We start from the raw sequence: 22,395 nt of genomic DNA, 5'->3' as shown, positions 1-22,395 counted from the left end.
AGGTTCTAGAACAATTACAATTTTCAGAGTACGAGGCTTTTACCAGCAAAATATACAGTAAATATATAACTCTTGCCAGTAAAATATAACTCTTAGTCTTAAGGGATTACTCAAAGGAATTATGCATCTCTGAGCATTCAAAACCACATTTGTGCAAATGTAAAGGCAGTGCTGTTAGGAGTTGAAGGCTCAGTTCTGACGTTAATGCAGGTTTTCTGAACGTGAGCATGTAACACCATGGATGTATGCTGATGTATGTATTGTCTGTCAGTGTTGCTACCAGTTTGCAAATATGCAGGCAGAGCAGTTGTTTGAGTATCACAAACCATACATTATTTGCCTGCTTTGTCCATAACGAGCTATGGCCTTCTTCCAAATAGTAGCTTGGAACAAGATTTGGAGACTCTTTCTTTTTAAATTTACTAGTATCAAAAGAAAGCCAAAGACTTCAGACTGCTATTCAGAGAAGAAGTTCCAGTTGCTTCATGCATTCTTCCTGCTCTTGTTTTGCACCTCCTTTTCTTGCCTGCTAACCATGAAAAAGAGCCAACTTTTAAACAGTGTTTCCTGGTCAAGCTTTTCAGTTTCTTATTTTCATCATAAAGGGAGTCTGAACAATTTCCTGTAATTTTGGTGCTTTTCAAAGCACAACGCACCAGTGGGATTTCTTAGGAGGCTTCTGCCACCCTTTACTCTTGGCCTCCAAGCTATGTACAGAAATCCCCCAAATTTTGTTCTTTTGTGGGTTGGGAATGAAGGTGTAGATAGAGGTGTGCTTTGCAGACTGCTCAGGACTCACAGGCGGTTGCCATCCTGCTGCCATTGGGTAGTACTATAAACATCTGTTGGAAGTAACTGGCTTTCAGGTTTTCTGGTGAAACTGTTTTCATGAGTGCTCGCACTGTTTCGGCACTAACTGTCATCCAGTTTAGCAGAGACCTGTTTGCTTTAGTGTGTCCTCAGCTCCGTTGGACTGAAATGTGTTGGGAGTGCTGTGGCTGCCCCTAGAGATAGGTTGGTGAGCATGTTTGGCAGCTGGTATTGAAGGACGAGGATCCAGCTGTCACAGTCATAGACGTTGTTTGGCTGGATCAAACACTTCCACAGCAGTGAGGAAGCTTCAAGGCAGTGTAGTTGGGTGGACCCAACATTGATGAAAGGCTCATCTCCTCTTGGTGTGGAGTTTTGTCCTCTCTGCCAGGCATGGTCCTGGGCATTTGATCAATTGATTGTTTGGAAGGGTGCCCCTGAGCCTGGGGTCAGTGAGGCTCTCAGGTGTGGAGGGACACATGAGGGTCTTTGCTCCAACCCCCTGCCCAAAGCAGAGCCGGCTCTGGGAGCAGACCTGGCCGCTCATGGTTTTCTCCAGGCATGTCTTGAAAACCTCCAAGGACAGAGCCTGCACAACCTCTCTGGCAAACATTTTCCCACTTCACTTTTCACTTTGAGCATCTTCATGGGGAAGATGTCTGTATATCTAGACAAAACTGCTAGTGATTCACCTCATGACCACTGTAAGATGATGTACCCAGACTTGGCATGGGTGCCACCAATATGGATGCCTGACAGAGACCGTAGACGGACACTAACTATGCCTTGTTCATTATGAGGATAGCACTGGCAAACAAGTAGATAGTAATGTAGTTATACGAAATAATGCGTCCTGGCCATGAACGGGGGGAGTATATATTGGAAAAGTAGAAAAATAGCATGTACTTTCTGACAAAACTGTCTTTCAGCAGAATAACTTGATGTGGGTTTTTAAAAGGGAAAAAGGCCTCTAAAGTAGCTAGAACAAGTTAATGGAAGAGGAGAAAAAGGGAAGAAGACAAAGACATAAACCAGGGAGCTGTATCTCCTTCCATTTCTTAGACCTCTGGGGGCTGGCAAGTCCAGTTGTGCTGGCCCTGTCTGCCAGCTGTAGTGTTTATAACTTTGGGTCATCCTGTGAAAGTCAGTGGTGGTTGCTCTCTGGGCAGAACCTTAAGTCAAGATCTCTGCTCCTGGCAGAGGGCTTTGGGTCAGGCTGTGAGTGAGGGGTGTTAGGTAGGGACCCCATGGGAGAGAGGTATTAACTGAATGGTGTGATTCCTATGTCGTGCTCTGGGCTGGGGAGGTTGAAACTAGGTCAGGCTTCCTCTTATTGAGGTGACATGAAGGGGAATTTGTTTACCATATGGCTGGAAAGTTTCGGAAAAAAAAGAGAAGTAGTATATTGGAGCTTCTTTTCTAAAAAGGAGAACACACACGGTCAGCTGGCATCTTTTATTTTTATGCAGCACGTCTAAAATAGTTGCAGGTCTGCCTACTTTCTTAACATGTATCTGACAGAAAGTAATAGTAGCAGTTTATGTTTCTGTACTGGTTTTTTTCTGTGAGGGTCTCAGAGTATTTCATGGGGTGGATCAGCCGATGGGAACGGATGGATCAGCCAGGATCTGCCCAGTGGTCTGGTCTGTGACATGGCTGGTGGTGGGAAGGTGGTGTGAGGGTTTGTGGCAGGAACTTTCTGGCCAGTCTTATTCTTAAAGCCTGCTTTGGGCCATGCAGGCAGCTGTGCAAGAGCATCCTCGATTTCACTGCATGCTTTCATGGGGAGTTTGGAGAAGCAGAGTGCATGCATCCACCTCCATGACTCTTTGTTCCCCTGCCCATCCTGTTGGTTGGATTGCTCCCTTCCCTGACTTGCCTGTTCCCACCACTTGATGCTAAGCTGTTGAGAAAGTGACATGGCTTTGGATGTGTTACTCACCCCTGAACTGTGAGGGTAGAGGTGGCAGTGACATGAGGGTGTGTGTGTGGATGGCATTGATGCTGCCATAGTCTTCTTCGATATAAAGCTCAGTGTGGGAGGGAGGGAGCAAGGACGCATGTGGCAGCCTGCTTACTCCAGTGAAAGATGAGAATTGGATGCACAGGGAAGCATTGCTCAGACAGAAGAATTACTGGAAGGGTGCTTTCTGTTATGCTAGTGAAGTTAGCAGACCTTAGTCCATGCTTGAAGCTGCATGCTCAGTTTGCTAAGTCTGGAAAAGGGCAGTTGCTCAGAGTTGTTTCCTTTGGAGCTGCTGGAGGTGGAGGGACTTTTCTCCCCCTGGTTCATGCCTTGTAGCCCATGGCGATTCACCTGCACGTGCTTGCAGTCAGCCTTTCTCCACCCAACAGGCAGACAAGCACTGGAGGGAGCAGGCAGCGCTGTCTCTTTTGGCACTGCCCCTCAGGCTCTGGGGGAAGGATGGCAGAGCCATGGGCTGCAGTCTCTGTTGGCAGGTTAGGAGGGTGGATGGGGATGGTGGGGGTCTGTCTGTGGCTGGCGCAGCCTCTGCCACCTGGCTTTTCCTAGCTCTGTGGCTTTGAAGAGGCTTCTTCATGAGCTATGAGAAGATATCCCCTCTGGGAAAAGTGGGGGGAGACTGAGATGTTGAACAAACATTTGGCGTGATGTCCGAGAGTGAGGGAAGAGGCTGAGTCTTGGTCTTGCACTGGTGTAAGCTGGAATTTATCCTTAGCGTGAAAGGAGTCGTGCCTGTGCCAAGTAATGTGGGTTCAGCTGCTTAGTCGGGACTGAATTCAGTCCCTGAGTTTATGGTTATGAGTGCATTTCATCCTAGTGGCAAGGAGTTGGAAAATGCAGCCCAGGCCAGCTCATGGAGATATGCAGTGCTGGGATGATAACTGAGGAACCCCTGCTTGGTGTCCTGAGAAGAGGTCTAGTAGTGTAGCTCATGGTCTGATGGTATGGGAGATGTAATGAGTGGGCTCCTAGTTCACTCTTCCTCTTTGATGTCCCATCCCTGTGCTCAGGCAGCTGTGTGCTTGGCCAGGGCAGGTGACCCATCTGCTCAAACTCTACCTTTTTTTTTTTTTTTTTTTTTTTCCAGCAGGGAAAACTTGAAGCTTGAAGTTCACTTGAAGCTGTCCACTGAACCAGCCAGCCACCAGGCTGTCATGAGCACTGTAGAGTGAGGTCTCTTCTTAAGGCAGCAGCACAGACTTTGGTAGGTTAAAGCCAACTGTGTCACAGTGCTTTTTTTGGCACTCTTGGGCTTTATGAGGGGACAGGTATCTTCTGTCCTCTCACTGTTGGTATGAAAACATAGACGGCTGGTCAGGTGCTCTGGCTAACTTAATATGAGTGTGTTTTGAGTCAGGTTTTCACCATTGGTTATCAGGCCATGCCCAGATCAAGTGTCAGTGATGGGGACCAGGGCATCAGTTGTAATCCTGTCTCTGCTCAAGGACTGTGGCCATGAGTAAACCACTCGCTCTCCACTTGGCCGTGAAGAAGATGGGGATAATGTTTGCCTCGGAGGGGTATTGTGAAAGTTAATTTGCTAATTATTTATAAAGCACATTGTATAGAACTGAAGCAGCACTCCAGTGTTATGATAACATCTAATTAGTAATTCCTTATGATGCTTCATTTTTTTTCTGCTATAAATACTGGCCTAATATAGGGACAACTCTGCCTGTGCTAGTCATCTCAGTGATTTAGAAGGGATAAGTAAGCTGACTTTGGTTTGTGAATGGTCTCTCTTCACCTCCCCCTCCCCTCCCGCCCCCCATCCTCCTATGTCATCTTACCCATAAAAACAACGTCCCCTTTGGCGATCTGCTGCCTGACTGGTATCCATCGGCGGGTCGCCGCTTGGGGAAAAGTCATCCCTTGAATGGAAATGTCAGCCCATTGGCAACCTACTTGCTTTTCTTGGGCTTTCCCATTTTTCCCCAGCCTTGCAGCTCTGGGCCCTTTCTTGCTGAGCTGGGGCAGGCAAGGGATGACAGGAGGGAAAGGAGGAACTGCTGCAGGAGGATCTCTGCCCTCCCTTTCAGTGCGATTTGGACCAAGAGCTGGGATAACAGGATGCAGGATTTTATCTCTTCTCCTCTAAGCTTTTTTTTCTTTCTTCCTTTGCATGTGTTTGCATCCCATATTGTGCTGTTGTATTTCGTGTTGTGTGCAACATCTTGTCTTTGCTTTGGCCAGCAGTGTTATGAGATTTCACATGGCAGTGTGTTGTTTTTTCTTCTCAAAGTAAATAATGCTCAGAGACCTTTGTTGTATGTCACACACTGCTGGTTTTACCTGGCTTTGAGCTCTTTTGAAGGTGTGAATATCCTGTATGTTTAATATTTCAATGTGGTGAATCCAAAAGCTTGTGATACCTATTTTTAGTGGTAAAAGATTTTGACAACTAATGTAAACCTACGTTATCTGTCATTTGACAGCATCATCACTAGCGTACAGCTTGTCACTCTCATTTTGAGCTGATTTTTCCAACGAAATTAAAACTATTGGCAGGGATGTGGTGGAAGTGTGTCAGAACGCAGCATGAAAATGACAGCAGCTACCACCTAGTTTCTTTCAAAGAAGTGAGAGGAGGTGTTTGGATTAGAGGTCTTGAATAAAATGTTCCTCCTCAAGCCTTGTCGTCAAAAAAGGAAACAGTCCCTGTTTTGTTAAACTCTGGCTTATCATTGAGCCACGTGGCAGTTACAGTAAGGACTGAACGGGCTCGTGGGCGCTGCTGCGAGGCTTGCGCAACGCAGGGTGTCGCAGCTGTACCCACTTCCCCGCTCAGGGGAAGCTGGGTTGGAACCATGCCGTGCAGCCAGACGGTGTTGAGCACCCTATAAAACCATCCCAGTGCTGGGGAGGTGCAGAAGCTTGTGGCGACTTTGAGTACATGTGTGTGCATGTGATTGTGTGCGTATCCAGAAGAGCTTCACCGTTGCAGGTATTTTCTTTCTAGTCATCTTAGAAGCAGGCCTCTTCAATAGATATTAATCCTGTATACACAGAGGTGTGTATTTTACCTGCAAGCACCTGGACTGCCCCAGTAAAGAGAGAAGGAGCCCTACCTTTGCCTGCGAAGTTACATGTGCTGAGTGTCTGTGAGCAAAGTGCCCGCATATGCACTGAAAATTCTGCAAGAGAACTGCCAGTCACAAGCAGCATGATGAAATGCAAACCTTAAATTTTAACTTGTTCTTGCTCCAGAGGTGGTTCATGCCTCTTGTCATTTGTCTTGGTTTCACAGGCAAGGGTGCTGGCTCATCGCCAGCATCCACTCCCTGTAGCTCATTAGAAATCTTTTTCAACTACCCTTGCAGTGTAACAACGGGGATCAGTTTTCCCATGAGTTGACATATCTGCTGACCTCTCCAAAGGGAAAAAAAACTCTGTTGTTCATTACCTTACTTTCATAGAGGCTGAAAGGGAACTATTTGTGGCTGAACAATACTTGCCTTTCACAGCTCCGTTCTTAATCCCAAACAGAAACATGAGGCTGAGAAAATCTTTCTGATAACAGGGAGTATGGATACATTCAATCTATAATTTTTCATGGTGTTAATGTTCTTTAACTGTCAAGGATTGGTGTGCAGTTTTTTATTGGGCAGAGTGAAGGCAGGCAGTGTTAAACATCAATTTGAGGGGGTAAAAGTGATTCTGATGGCGGTGTGATGGTTTTCCACCAGTGCCCTCTTGTGAGCTTCTACATCACAGAGATCCAGTTTGAAAGCTGAGGCTTCAAAAAAAAAAACCCCAAAAATGCAGGCTCTCTGCATTTTTTCCTCAATTTATCACTGAATATATGATGGGTTGAACCAAACTGACCACCCACCTACAAGAAAGAACCCTTTGCTTCATCAATACTGTTGGTCACAACCCCTTCTAAGCCAGATGCAGGATACTGCACAGGCACAAGTGTGGGTGTTGCTCCCAGGGGAGGGGGGTTATGAGTGTGAAAGCCAGTGCATGGCTTGGCCACATCATCCACACTGATGTGTAAGAGCTGACTTGAACTTTGAAGCCCAGGTCACATTTGTAGGGCTTCAGTTTATGGTGTTATGTGAAAAAAGGGTATAATGGTACAGTAATATGTGCCAGGGTGCCTGCCTGTGCTGCCAGATTTGTCTGCAGCTACAGGATGTTTGGAGTAGCACCAAGACTGGTGTTGGGCATCAGAACCTTGGTGTTCCCCTGGGGTTGTTCCTGACAGATAAGTTCCTGGTGGGTCCTGGGTCATGTCCTGAAACATGCTTGACCAATGCAGGTGATAATCACGGTGTCTGGGATCATTAGAAACAGCACCATAGCTATAAGTATTTGAAGAAAGACCAGAGTGGCTCCAGTTGTCTGGAGGATGGAGACAGGACGCTTCTCCAAGGCCATCTGTTTGTACAAGTGGAAAATAAGACGGATACAATCATGAATTTTTGAAGCACCTTGGCTTTGTAAAGTAAGCTGTAGTTAGAGATACAGTCTGCCTAGCCCTGTGCAAGCGTGGCCAATGTTCTTCATATCTTACCTTGCTGCTGTGCTTAGGGTGAGTCACTCCACTGAAGTGACTCCCATTCTTCTGCCCAAAGTGATAATCCATTGTTAAAATTATATTAACTCGTGTGCTAATTATCAGGTGTGCCAGGGTGTGAGAAGCCCGAGATGTTAATTAGGGTTGATAAATACAACTTTATGCAGGATACAGACTTGGCCTGTGTCTGATGGGAGTCCCTCTCCCCTCCTTTCACCACTGAGAAAGTGCTGTCCTGTAGTGGGCTGTGCTACGTTGGGGGGATCTTTCTCCTCTGGGCTCTGTGGTGGGGTCTCCAGATCTCAGCTGGAGATTTGGGAGAGCCTGTGGACTCCCTGAAGGGCTTCTGGTGTTAGTCTTGCTGATGCTGGAAGAAAAAGGGTATTTTCCCAGTGGCCTCGTCCAGCTGCAGGGGTTAGCTGACAGCCACTTCTTCAAGCTCCCAGAGGCAATGGCCCCTCCAGTCATCCAGCTCAGTGACCGGCCTGGTTGTCTGTAGCCTGTTTTGGGCAGAATATGCTAGGTTGTCTTAAAACAGGTTTCAGTAGTTCTTCACTAATCACCTAGCACAGGAGAGCATTAAGATTTATGTAAGTTGGCTCACACGCCTTCAGAGGAAGCCCACATCAAACGGCATATATCCAAATGCGTCAGCCAAGCCAGGGTGACGGGGCCGGGGCCTGGAAATGCCTGTTCTCCCGCAGCAGGCAGGCGTGAGCTGACAAGCTGTGGCGCTGCCTGAGAGGGCCCTCGGCAAGACTGTTGTCAGCTGGCCGCTCCACACCTTCCCCAAGCGGCCAGGGCCACCTGCTCCCTGCAGCCCAGACCATGGCCAGTTGCTTGCCCCAGCCAGGCTACCCTGAAGGCCCATCGTCTCCTTTCTCAGCAAAGCTTTAGAGGAGGGTGGATTGGCTGGTACACGGCCTCTCCCTTGCCTCTCCCTCCAGCCCTTCCTGAGGATTGCAGCCACAATCAGATCAAGCAAATCAAGTGCTGTATCTACAACAAACCCAGATCTTAGCTACTTGATGGCACCTGTAATTCTTCTGTGCATCTCTTTCCATGCATCAGTCTTGCTATTTATTTTTTGCTGTTTCTTATTCTGGTGCTATGGGTCACGACGGGAAGGGGTAATCACTGCTTTTCTTTTATCCATCTGCACTGATTTAAAATCCACCAGTGGTCAGACTGACTTGGGACTTGCTGACTTATGACTCGGTTGTCTGAAACTTTCTGAAAGCAGCTTTTATGGAGGGCACACATAGTTCATGCTTTCCTGGGAGTCCTGGCCATGCCAAGGATTTACTATAGGTAGCAGCAAACCAGCAGGAAAAGAAGGCCCAAACTGCTGTGACAGAATGCAAATCAACCTGACATTGGCAGCAAAAGGGTGTGCCTCCTTTAGTCCTCTTAGGCTGAAAAATGCTTTAGACAATCACTTGTGATCTGTCATAGTAAGCATATATGTTCCTCCTTTAGGACTGGAGCGTAATTGCTTTGTATCTATGGGATCTTGTGTGCATGTACGCTTGTGTATACATACACATCGGTTTCCATGTAATGGCAAAGCCGTTCTGATGGGAGTGATTAAGGGCGGGTGGTGTTGGAGCTCAGAACGCAGCTTTGCCTGTCAGGTTCTTCAAATGGGCTGAAGATGGTGAGTGCTGGCTGTGCCCGAGTGAACCTGAAGGCAGGGAGCAGCAGCCCCCATCTCCTTCTGAGTCACTCATGGCTCACCAAACCTGCTTGCCTGCTTTGCTCAGGGTTTGCTAGTTACCTGCTGAAAACTTCTGGAGGAGGCGGTCCACTTCCCTGGGCTTTCTCCCGTTTGTTTCTTCTGCCTGGCCCACAAATAGGAGCTGTTGGCTTTGCTCATTCAGTGTTTAAATTAACCATAAGGCTAAAGATTGAGCATTTCAGTGCTTTCTAGTCCAAGTGGTACGTCTCATCCCATCCCTCCTTCCTCCCTTTTCTGCTGTCAAGGTGGAGGAGTGCCTCTGGTCACGGGGAGACCTAGTGCTTTCAAAGCATGGGCAGATACATCAGAAACATCTGACACTGCAAGTACTCAGATGTAAAGTTAAACCAAACCTGCTGTTTGAAGCGGGCTAAAACTAACTGCTGTACCAGGAAGCTCAGCTTGCATGCCTGTTTCTGATAATGGTGTGTGTAAGAATAATTGTGCTGCATCAAATCACTTCAACTATCTCATCTCTGGCTGGCCCAAAATAGAGTCATCTCCTCCATCCTCTCCTCTAGCATGCATAGCACCTGGGCATGTGGAGCCCCACAGCCTCACTACAGCTATTTAATCATTGCAGTCGCACAACAGCATGTATTACTTTGTGGGAGAACTGGGCTGCTGCACGTCTATTTTGTCATTTTATTTTTTTCTTTTCCTAATGGTTTTGCCCTTTTTCCAATTCGTGGTCATTGCTGCGTTGCAGAGGGCAAAACTGCAAGGATATGGTTATTGCTTAATACTCTGTATCTTTGAAGTATTACACAAGTTGTAGATGTTAATTTGTTAATTAATTTGATTTCTGTTTGTAAAAAATATTTACTGTGTTGTCTACTTCATTCTGAGAATAGTTTGATACCGGTTTTTCTTCTCCCATTTAAATGGTGCGGAATCAAGCTGGGGAAGTTGGGGGATGAACATAGATGGCTTGGGTTTAGTATTTATTTATAACAACCATTAACCAACCCTGGTCTCAAGGATGATGCTGCTCAAATCCTAATCCAGAGACGGTTACATGAAAGTGGCGAATTAAGTAAAACCAGATCCATGAGTAATTTTTAAATCCCTGTAGTTCTTGGTCCTGCAAACACTTTTGCACCTGTGGACAGCTTAGTGAGAGGTAACTGCCAGTGTATTTTGAACATGTGTCCTCTACAGAAGCACTGTCCAGATACATACCCAGGGAGAAGTCCTCTGGGATGCGAGGAAGTCGAGGGTAGTGGCAAAAAGGCGCAGAGTAGGTCAGAAAGTTTTTATTTTACGTCTTGCTGGTGAATTGTTTCTTGAAAATGCAATGAAATGCCAAGGATGATGCAGTTCAGCAGCGTGAGGAAGGGGACCATGCTGCTGGTTCACACGTAGCTGATGTGTAAGTCGCCTCTGAGTTGGCTGAGTATTTTAGTTCTTGGCTCCTCTCGTAATGCACCAGGCTGGTGAGTTAAAGTCACCCTGGAGGGGTGTCCTTGGGAATTCAGATTTCAGGAGCCAGCGGGGCTGAGTGGCAGTTCGTCTGAAGCCTGTGACAGGAGGAATTAATCAGGAGAGGGAGGGAGGAAAGGAGGGAGGGAGGGATGGCAAAAACCCAAACCTTCAAACACACCCAATTGACCCATCTCATCTTAGCATGAAACTTAACGAGTTACACCCACTCTGAAGCAGAAGGGGAATGAAACACTGGCGCTTCCTCCTTTCTGTTACAGGCAGCTGGGGCTTGGGAAATACAACAGGCAAAGATGTTTGTGCTGTTGATGATGAGCGGTAAGCTGCTTCATGAATGACATTAACTTTTGCTTGTGTTGTGTGTGCCGGGCTGGGGGAATGAGCGCAGCCGAAGCTCAGCTAAAGCTGGGAAAATGTGTTTGCAGGGTGTAGTGTTGTCATGTTGTCTAAGACGCTGTGTGTCCAGGAAGCCTAGTAAAGCTTTCCTCTCCTAACTTCTGTCTTTCCCCAGTGTGGATGGAGGTGCTGATTTCTCAGAGTTGCGTTTAATCAGGTTGTTGAGTGTTGTTTGCTTTTCCAGGGTTTGCGCTGCTTGCAGGGAGCAGAGGCACACTGGGTTCATTGCAGACACTGAGAGCTCAACCTGATTGAATGGGAGCTGGGGACTTCATAGCTAAATTCCCTAAGAGAGAAAATGTAGTATCGTGTTACTTATTAAAGATGCTTCCCTTCTCCAGCTGTCTGGCTTTATTTTCAGTAATTACAGGTTGCCATGCTCTTTAATTGTTGAAAATGAGCCCCGTGAAAGGTTTCAACTTGAATTGAGCCCTGTTAGGTGTTTCTGCGAGGTGGGGAAAGCTGAAACGATGTGAAGGGCAATACTGCCGTACTTTGCAGTAAGGGTGGGAAGGCTGCGTTTGCTGGGGTCTCGCACTCGTCAAAGATCTGATAATGCTGCAGAAGCAGGGGCTGGGGAAAGCTTTTCTGTATCGGGTTGCTTATTTTTCTCCTAGTTACTTCTGTGATCGCTTACCAAGTCATTTTATATACCGGTTACTATCTTTAAATCTAAATTGCCTAATTCTTGGGTTGGTGACAGGAAATGTGAGTACAGAGCCCTGGCCCTGCAATTACTGTGACTAAGCATTAGGGCTAATAACCAAGCGGGCAGCGTTGTCTCCCGGCCCTGCTCTTCCCCCAGCAGCTGGGGACCATCCGGACCCGCTGTCTTCAGGGCTGCTGTAGAAATGTTGGATATGGCTTCTGCTTCCTGGGGGGCATGGGCTTGCTTTCTGACGGACAGAGTTCAGACCTGATTCAGAGCTGTGCTGCGACCCATCAGCCATGAGTAATCCTCCTGTGCAGAGGCAAAGTATAATGTGTACCTTTTTGGGGGGAATTAAGTCACGCTGTAGCTGTTGGAAATGTTAGTGCTTTAATTGTTTCATTTAATATATCAGAAACCCATTGTCAAGGCGGTTATTAATTACTTTGACAGCTTTTTCATATTGCAGGAGTGATTTAAATTTTCACATGCGATTAGTGCAGTGGAATGAAGGAAGCAGGTTTTGTGGGTGTTGGTGGGTTGCTTGTTTTTCCCCAATCCTTTCGGAGTTAAAAGTGATCTGTGCATTATGAGGAATGTGTGGAAAATTGCTGTGTTAATCATGGCAAATAGAGCTAAGGAATCAACTGCCGAAGTGTGGCATGTCTGGTTACACTTCCTCAGGGAACTTGCTCTTTAAAGGGTACATGTCTGTTTTTAAGAGGGTTCCAACTTGTTTTGAGGCGGAAGCACTTTATTTTTCCAGAATGCCTGTTGGAAAAAATCTGCCAAACCGCAAATTTGCATCATTTAAGTGTTTGCTTGAGCTTTATGCTTTTTCTCTGGAAATCAGTGGTAGGATTCCTACTGGCATCAGGGTGAGACGAGGCATTGATTTAACACCATTGCAGCAGTGGGACGTCGGTCTTTGGAGCAGGCTCTTATATTTTTAAAAAGTTAAACATTATGGCTTGAGTTGTAGGTAATAGCTGTTTGAGAGCAAACTCTGAGGAAAAAATACTGATAGTTTCCTGCAGGATCAGTGACCTGGACTGGCCCAGCATGGGGTCCAGTGAATGTCTGGGCATCCTCCAGAAGCTGGGGCAGAAGGATGGGGGGGTGCAGAAATGGGAGCTCCCTGTCAGGGCCACAGATTGGCTTGGGTCTAAAGCGTGGCCTCCCTGTGTGTGTTGAGGCCCTGTGGCGCACGGCAGCATCAAGCCCTTTATCACTCCCCCTTTACTTTGGCTCTGACTAGTTATCTGGAGCTGGTCTTTTGCCATGCTGTGAGGATTAATAGCGAAAAAAAAAAAATCTTTAGTGGGGGGGGAAAAAGAGCACTAGAATAAAATAGCAGCTCCTAAACAATTTATTGAAAAAGTCCAATGCAAAAGTAATAGTGGTGTCAAATCTTTAAAAGAATTTGGCAAGAAAGAGAGCAAAACTCTAATGGTAAATCTTTCTCGCCATTATTTTGTTAAACTGGTGACTGTGCAGTGTGTTCCAGTGAGTTTTATGGCCCAGTAATCCATTGCTGGATGAGGGGAATGCATTATTTATAGATTAGAGTGTTTTAACATCCTAGCATGGGGTTGTTTAAAGAGGTCAGAATACAGAGCAGTGGAAATGGGATTAGCCCAGCTGTACTGCAAACAATGCAGAAGCAGGGGAAAAAAAGGGAAGTTATCATGTAGATGTTTATCTTTTTGTTGTGCCTCTCAAGGCATAGGTCACATAAGATTTAGGGGTTTCTAGAACCAGAATGTAGTTTTTCTCTTTATTAGTTGGTTCATCTCAAATTTTAATTGAATTGTAAACAAACACGATCATCCTTTTTCCCTGGCTCAGCAGGCTTGCTCTCTGCTGCTTGTTTCCTTTCGTCGTGGGATACTGTTGAAGGACTTGAGGAAGAGGAAGCTGTTGTATGGTTCCCATGCATGAAACCTCCCTCTGTGCTCAGCTCCGTGCGCACATCCTGGAATTACGGTGCTGCGGCTGGCGCGAGAGGCTCGTGGGCAAACGGGTAGTTAGTTGATTCACTCTGAAGAGTGCTTTTAATGTAATTGCTTTTTGAGACTTCCAATTATGCTTTCAATAAGAGTTGGAATGTGATGTTCTCAGGTAGCTTAAAAAGCCCTTGTAAAGCAAAGCAAATAAATGATCCCAGCAGTGGCCAGTGCTGTAGCAGGGTGCTCATTAGGTAGTGCACATCTGGGTGCATGCACGCCGAGGGGTCCCACATAGCTGCAGCCCTCTGAAGGGTCTCTGTGTCCAGCCCTTGCCTTACCTAACAGGCAGCTTGTGCAGGAGACTCAGTGGTCTTGCTGCTGCTGGCACCCCTAGGAGTTCCCGCTCTCCCTCGCTGCCTTCAGTGGGCTTCCCAACAGCGAGGTCTGGGGTGGCAGGCTAGAGGTTAGCTCATGGGAGACCAGCAGTGGTTTAGCTCTTGCATTTTCTAGCATTGTCTAGAGTTGGTCTGGATTATGAAGTAATTAAGAGCTCAAACTTACAGTGATGTTAATGGAATTTAACAAGTTGTCAAGCATTAGCTGGGCTGCAGGAACTGTGTGTGTGCTGTTAGGAGAAGCACCGCAAATGTGCCGTGGCGCAACTTCACCCAGAGTGGTAGAAGATAAATTGCATTACCTTGAATTGCCATAGGTGTACCTGAGTTACAGCTAATGAGCAGTACCTCTGTGAGCTGACTTCAGCCTGACCGCAAATCACCTTGCATATGTACATGCTGCTGTAATGGCATGAGTGTTTGCAAGTGGGAACATTTCAGGGACATTTCAGGAACGGTTTGAGTCTGTCAAAAGGTCAGGTGAATGGATTACTTGTGGACATAGGAATGTGTGAAAGTCATGGTAGGTGTGCTCTTCTGCAGATGTAAGGGGATAGAGATAGTGTTGATGGGTGGCTGTGGTGGTGGGAACAGTTGTGCTTGTTTCTGAAGAGGCAGAAACATTTTTTTCTTTTGAAAGTTGCTCTGCATTTCTATTTCTGTTTTCCCTTCCAAACAATTTGGAACTGGTGGGCTTGGTTTCATATGACAGTCCAAGAAAACACCTCACCTGTTGAGGGGATTTTATGCTGAATAATAAGCACAGAAGCAGCATTTGAATCGCATTGTCTTTATGAAATAGTCTTTTTTCCCCCATGTTTTCCTCTGTATCAATACTTCCAGCACTAGTATTGCTGCTTAGATGCATTTCAGCTTATGGGGACGGCTATAGGGGGCTGCACAGCTGCTGGCAGGACAGGCAGGGACTTAGGAACTCAGCATCTGCCTGGTGGTGGTTCTGCTGCACTGGCCTCTTGGTCCATGGAGCAAAAGCCTCCTGTGCGTGTACAGAAATGTCTCTTCCCCATTGTGTTGGAGCTGTTGGGGCAGTTGTCCTGGGTGCTGAGGGTGAGCCCTCTGAAGATAAGGCAGAGTAGGGCACCAGCAAGTCATAGCTGTGGATGGATGCATCGGGGGAGTTGCCAGACCTCGTCTGTAGCGCTTTGTTGGGGAAGACAGAAAGCGGTACTTGGAAGCCGATAAAATAGCAGAGGTGGGAGGGTAAAAAAGAAAGCACGTCGATTTTGCATTAGTACCTGCCTCCAACCATTTTTGATGTATGCACAGAGCTGCTCGTACCAGTCTCTCCTTCCATACACTGCGTTGCCATCTAGCAGCAGTTGGGCTTTTGGTGAGGGAGGGCTTCACAGTTTCTGTTAGAAACTGCTGTAACAAACTCTGAAAAGCTGGTGTCGTGACTTTCCCAGGTGAGCAAACAGTGCTCTGTGGCCCTGCAGTCGAGTCCCTCTAATCCTCAAGTCAGAGAGAAAACAAATAAACTTTCTGCTGTCTGCTTCCCAGCTGAAAATTGCTGTTATTCATTTGCATTAACCTGGGCGGGGAAGGTATATTCAGAGTGTGCTCCAGGCCCTTAGACATTGAAATGGAGACAAAGACTCCCTGTTGGCGCAAGACCACAGCTGGGAAGGGAGGTTGGGAAGCTGCTGGGTGCAGCCGCCTCCCTGCACCCAGGCAGGAAAGGGGACCAAATCCTGGTCAGGACAGGAGGGATTGTGATCAAGGTCTGGGGTGTGCAGGAGAAGGCGTATTTAATGGTTACTACAAAACAAAATTCACTTGAACAGCACTGCTTGATAGGTACATTCTTGCACATTAACCAGTGAACCTAGATGGAAGCAGCTAAAATTATTTTAACAGCCTGCATGGGATTGTGCTAAATATTGCCAAACCCCCCAAATCCAGTATGTTAAAGGACATTAACCGTGTGGTATAAACTTCCCAAGCTGAAATTAGTGAACACGAATGATCAATCTGAGTTTAAAAAACTGCAGCTGTATGACTGCTGCTTGCCAGCTCCCTGCCTGCGGCAAGTGTCTGAGAAGAAGATTTTTGGGTTATCCCAGTCATGGGAAAGCAGCGTCTCAACGCTCAAGTCTCGTCTCCAAAGGGATCAGACACATCCTCGCCCCTGCCCGGGTTTTGCATGAATGCTAGCACAACCTGGAAGACCCAAAACAGAGGTTGTCTGGTGCTCTTTGGCCACAGGGAAGCTGCTTGCCTCCCTTTATGAGCTGCTTCCCACCTCGCCTGGTGAGGGGGGACCCACGCGTGAGGCCCCTCAGTAGCCGGAGGGATGCTGCAGCACAGCATGGCGTGGCTGCAGCCCCAGGGTTGCTGAAGGAGACCTGCCCACCAAGCACCGCGGGAATTGAAACAGTGACTACTCCCAGGTTTCCTGGAGCGGAGGGGGATTATTAAGTGGTCGCTGCAGGTTTTTGCAGTGAATTAAAGTGGTTACCGAAAACCTTTGCCAGGCGTCTGATGAATTTTCACTGGAAGTGATGTATAATACATGCCAAAGGTTGTTTTGGTTAAAAATGACTGATGTGCTTTTTTTAAACAGTTATAAAGCAACTTTTTTCTTTTCCTCTGCACAACTGCAATAATGGAAATGCTTTTTTCTCTCCCCCCCCCCCCCCCCCCCCCCCCCCCGCACCCCCACTCCCCCATAAAGAGGGGGAGAATTGCATTTTTGTTGATTTTTATGGTATCCTAGAGTGGAGTTAGTGAGGTGCTGCCATAAGACATGTAAGCATAGGCAGCAGGCACCAGAAATGCACATAGCCTTGGTGTAAGACTCAAGGCAGAATACAGAAGTCAATTCAGTTAGAAGTTGCAGGATGAAACTTATGACAAACAAGCCAGTGGGAGTAATTTTCTTGCCGCTTTTATTTATTTTTTTTTTTTTTAAGCAAATTAATCTTAATGCTTTAGTAACATCTGGATGATTTCTTGTTAATCTTTTCTAGGAAGCACTTTATTGTGTGTGTACTTTGTTACGGAATGAAAAATCACTGTAATTTACCAGCCTGGTTTTTTTTTTTTAAATTTGGAAAGTTACACTGTTTGATGTGTTCCTTCAAGCTGTCATTCTTGGAGGCATATGAATGAATGCATGACATTTCAGCTTCTGTTTACTGTTTAAAACAGGTCTTTATGCTTGACATGGTTACCTGAGCATACCTCCAAGTTTGGAATTTATAGGTTTTATTTTTTTAAAGGGAAATCAAAAGGAACAGGAGGATTTTTGAGGAGGAAGTAGATGCAGTCAGTTGTTTTGGGCCACTTGGGCTAAGTAAACCTGTATAAATACCCAGAGCTACATGAAGATTTTGGACATATTGGCAAGGTCCCTGGGAGCCCATTGCTTTTTCATGCCAGCAGTGTGGGCTGTCCCCCCAGCCAGGGCACAGCTGGTGCCTCTGCTGAAGTGTGTCCTCCAGCCTTTTTGTAGCAGGGGGGGTGAGGCCAGAGGAGGGCAAAGTTGCACATCTGCATAGATACTCAAACAGTTGGGAGTCTGTATTTCGAAATAACATTAAGTAGTGTGGGGAATAAGCAGAACATGGCTGTCCGGAGCATGAGAAAACTGTCGTACCTACCACAGTCAGCTTTTGATTCATGCTGCTGGGTGAGTGAAAGTAAAGAAATCAAGTCTTTTTCTGGAGTATGGCTTTGAGAGTAAAAGTGTCCACAGGGCTGGGGGTGCTGGGGCTCCATCTTTGGGAGAAGTAGGCAGGATTATATGGAAATAGGGGCTGTTGTGGGCCTCATTCAGGCTTATGGGGCTTCATAACTAATAAAGAAACCTCGTGTTTCTGAGGACCTTACAGCTGTCCTTGTTGGGTTCTCCTTTTCGAGGGAATGGTGTTTGGTAAGGGGGCAGGGAGAAGCTGGCAGCAAACAGACTGTGGGGAAGGGCAAGGATTTGGGTGGGATGCGTCTGGAGGCAAGAGAGCTAGAAATAGGGCTTGGTCTCTCTGAATTGGGCATATTCGCCAATGTTGAAGAGGCTGGAGTCTCATTGGGTGTGTGTTGGTTAGTCCTCCTGGAAAACAGGCGGCTCTGAGCCACTTTACGCCTGCCAATAGCCTGGTCCCCGTTGTCAAATGTTGTGGAATGGTTCCTCCAAAGCATTAGGTGCCATGTGGAAGGGGAGCTGGGACTGCCCCGTTGCACGAGGCATGGTATAGCTTCCCCTGCCAGCACCAAATAAATGGCAATGAAATAATTGACAGGCCTGAGTCTACAACAGTATGGAAAACAGCTACAGCTTTGGGTAAGCTCCTGGACCAAGGATCGCATATCCTTGTGTGACTATAAAGCAGCTGGGAGCTCTGGTTTCAGTCAGTGCTGGAGCTTTCAAATGTAACTGCAGTATAAATACAGCAGGGTCCATGACCACTTCTCAGGAGGTGATGGGGGTGGATGGTGTCTCAGAAGAAAATTTCAGGAGAACATGTCCCTTCTGTGTCTAAAACTCAGATAAAACAACTTGCAAAACATATAGGAAATGTGTCAGTGGAGTATGCTATTTTTACATAATTCAGCAATGCAGAATATCAGAGAAATGTGTCTTGTGAAAGTAAATAGTGTAGTGCTCTAACAAATGTGCAGGGGAAAAAGGGTTGAAGTCTTTGAAGGTTAATTGAAGGAGCCCAGTAAAACCACAGCTCCCAGACAGTGAGTGGTCAGGCGGCAAAATTGCAAATAAATCTATTAAGAGAAAAAATAACATCCTATATAATACAATGTGCAGAGCTATAGAGATGGCACGATAATCAAAGGCTGAGGACGTTGTAGTATGTGGTTGACTCAGAGTAGCAAAGAGCTATGAAGTTGCTATCCAGGGATGGCATCTTATTCCTCAGACTGGCTTTCCTTCTGGGGGTGACAGTGGAGGCTGCCGTTAGCTCAGGGACTGGGGGGGTTGCTTTTCAGCTGTAGTGTATTTGGGGGAGGTAGAGCCTTGTGCTCATGAGACAAGCACGTAACACTAACTTAAATGTACTGAGTGAGGTTATGCAAGTTAAACTTTCAGGTTCCTGATCTGCATTCAGGGCTTTGCTGGATTCCCAGCAAAAGCTTTACTTTTAAGTTGGTTTCAGTGGTGATTTTCTGAAGAGATGAAAGGGGGCTGCCTCTAGCAGAGAGTATAGTCTGGTGGTTGGAGTAGAAGATCGATTCCTGCCACTGATGACTTGCCTCCAGTTCAGGCATGGTTGCTTGGTGCCTCAGTGCCTCTGTAAAGAAAGATGGTTCTTCACACACAAATTTTGTGGATTAAGGAACATTTACAAAGTTTTAAGGATATTTATTGAATATAGTTTGCACATTTCCAGTGCATTTTACTCTCAGTTGTTTTAGCCTAGAGCTGTTGTCTGCAAGAGCAACAAGAAGTCTAAGGAATTGCCTTTGGAGCCAGTTTTGGATCCAGCTGACCTCATTTCCAGAACATAGACCTGCCTGCCAGCCCCTGTAAATACGTGCACCTTTGCACTAGGATAGGGTCCTAGTCTAGCTCCAGGGCTTCCCGGGGTCAGGGGGCTGGATTCCGCTCGCCACCAGGACCTGCTCCAACTTTGCTGTGCCTGTTGGTTGATCACCCTATTTTTTGAAATGGTTCCCCAGCTTGTGTTGCTGAAGGTGGCTGGATATCCCCATCTGACTTGGGAATTTCCTCCACATGGTGGGTTTAGGAGAAGCACAGCTGGTCATCCTTAGCTTGCCTGGTATCTTGTCTAAATTACAGGCAAGCTGCAGATAGCCAGCTTTTTAAGAGCAATCTCGAACCTGTTCTTCAGAGTGTGCATCTCACTTTAAATTTACCGAGACCAGCCAGCTGTGGAGAGCTATTTCTGTACAGGAATCCCTTTAAAGTTTAATGCATTTTTTTGCTCACTGAACCCCAAAATGAGTCACTTAAGGGAGCAGCATCAGATTTTTGAAACCTTTGCCTACCTGTTGCTTCCACTAACTTTTTTGTAATGTGCTTTGGTCCTAGATTATTCAGAGAGAATTAAACAGATTCAACAGAGGACAGGTTTTGGCAGCATATAATACCGATGAGAAGGAATTAAGGATTAAAGCATTTTCAGCAGGTATTTAAAGTTATACTTTTATCAAATTCTCTTTTAAAAAAAGTGTATTTGAATATGGGAAGATAAAAGCCTTTAGCAGGTTTTATTCCTCTCCGAGCTACTGATTCATTCTCTAAATGGCAATAAAATTTCTTGCCTTGCTGCAATCTGCAGAAAGGTGTTAGTCACGTCTTAATGTTACTCTGAATTTGGTACAGAAGGGAGAGACAGCAAATTCATGCCTTCCTGGCAGCGCCTTTTTCTCTACCCTCTTCACACCAGAAGGTACCTAAACTTGTTGCTGTGAGTTTTTTAGCAAAATTCTCTGGAGGACTCAAAAATGAATACATTTGTGTGGAGGCCTGTCCAGCCTCTTGCTCACTTTCTCAGCTCCTCACTCCAAGGGCTTTCAAAAGCTGGGAGGGTTGTCTGGGTTGAGCTGGCAGGTGCTGAAGGCTGGACCCACCCCACCACTGCCTCTGTGATGCTGCGTGTGCTCTTGGAGTTTAGTGAAGCTCCCAGTTGGAGCTCTGGAAAGGCAGAGGTTTGGAATGTTGGCAAATTAAAATAATTTATTTATTGCTAGTGCTGGACAAATTTCACATTTAAAGTCTCTACTAGTAAAACTGATAGAGCAATAAGAGGATTATCTTCTTCTGACCTCTCTTTTTAAACCTAATAGATGAATGCTGGAGGCCACAGATTCATATTCCACCAGGCCTGACCTACAATTTATTGCAACGTTATCTCAAAGTAATTGAGTGAGTCCTACAAGTCTGTATGTCAGAATAATTCTGGTCATTTCTTAAGGAGGTGCATATGATTCCTTTCATTTCATTTTAGATAGGTCTTTTATGTGAAGCAAAGTGACAACGTGGTTTTTTGATGCTCTGATGAAATTATGCGGTATTGAGCACAGTCCCTTCTGTCTAACTAGATATTTGTCACCACCATGTCACCTGCTTGAGCACCTCACCTATATAAATGGATTTATTCTAACTTTATTTCAGTGATACAGGAAAGTAATTTCTCCATCTGTAAAAGGAGATTTAAGATGCAGGGAGATTTAAGATACTTGCCTGTGAATCTATGGAATTAAATTTGAGAGTGGAGCCTTAACCTAGTACCTTCACTATAAGATACAACCTTCACTTAAGCTTCATGACTGCATAAACTAATAAACCTGTCAACCTGGGTGCTGCACACTGAAATTCTTGCCTTGCAATCTAACAGAATCCTCTAGAACTTAAAAATTTAGAAAAAAATGGGCCTCAGCTCTAAAGACACATATGCCCTTCTTTGAAAAGCACCCCTACATGGCTGATCTGACTGTTCTCCTAAAATCTTGGTGAATATGTGAAAATAAGCGACAGTGCTGAGTGTAAAGAAAACAACAGGAACGCGAACATGCCTGATGTAAAGTACTGCAGGTTATTTCATCAGGCTAATAACAGAAAATAGGTCTACTTGATGGGAGAACATTGTATAACACTGTTGAATTTATTCAACAGTACAGAAGGCAATCTGAAATGCTACCTGTTAGCATTAGCTGTTTCACTGTAAATTGTGGATTTGAGGACTCGGGCTTTCTGATTGTTTCTGGCTGAATGTGATTATCCCAATAGCTACACTTGAAAGCTGTTATTTTATTTTCATTATGACATTGTAATAGTGCTCAAAGGATTAGACATAAATATATGTGAAAAGCTTGATCCCTAAGAGCGTGAGACATACAAATCACGTGTCTGGGCCAGGTTATCATGATTTCATGTAGAAACTGAGTGGGTGTTTTGACTAAATGACCATTTATGCTTCTAGCTTCTCACAGACCCAGCGTGGATAGCCATTTTCTTTGGGCTGTCGTCAGGGATGCATATGCATGTTGGACTGTGCTGTTGGAGGTAGGCAGCCAACTCCTAAAGTCTTGAGGATGCTCAGAGGGCTAAGCCATCTCTCTGGAAATGCCTGGAGGTCTATAGGCTCCCCAGATGAGAGTTTCCTTGCTTACAGTGAGGTTTTCCTTGTCTCCTTTAGCATGGTCGGTGTTTGTGGTACTAAGAACAACAGTGGGACTGATTTTTTTCCTATGGTAAGGGGATTCAGCTGCAGCAGCAGAGGTTACCTGTACGTTGATATCACTGCATCTGCCTCTACAGAACCACAGTAGAACTGACTTTTTTTTTATTTTCTTGCCAAAAAGGTGCTATGGGGAGAGAGTTTAGGTTTCTTCATGCCTCTAGAGCTCCCACTACCTGAGAAGAGTTTGGGGTGTGCGCAGGAGTAGCCACAGGGCTATAGCATAGCATCCAGCCAGGGGCACCAGCCCTGTGTGGAGCGCTTGGTCCTGAAAGTGCAGGAAAAAAGGTAGCTAAGGGTGTTGTCTTCTGTAATAGCAAAATAAACTGGGC

The 22,395-nt window shown here is 46.0% G+C and overlaps 1 protein-coding gene across 13 annotated transcripts in view; it reads left to right on the top strand.

Annotated features, from left to right (window-relative positions):
* TIAM1 (TIAM Rac1 associated GEF 1) overlaps window positions 1-22,395 on the top strand; it is a 189,340-nt gene that overhangs the window by 60,255 nt on the left and 106,690 nt on the right. The window contains exon 4 of one of the 13 annotated variants that reach the window (XM_074902590.1): window positions 19,912-20,008. The exons of the other annotated variants lie outside the window; for them this stretch is intronic. The gene's annotated coding sequence lies outside the window, so the exon portion shown is untranslated. The remainder of the gene's footprint in view (window positions 1-19,911; window positions 20,009-22,395) is intronic. 13 annotated transcript variants of the gene reach the window in all.

This window comes from Athene noctua, chromosome 1 (assembly GCF_965140245.1).
Source record: "Athene noctua chromosome 1, bAthNoc1.hap1.1, whole genome shotgun sequence".
In the NCBI taxonomy this organism is placed as follows: domain Eukaryota; kingdom Metazoa; phylum Chordata; class Aves; order Strigiformes; family Strigidae; genus Athene; species Athene noctua.
This window is presented reverse-complemented; position numbering and strand designations above follow the sequence as displayed.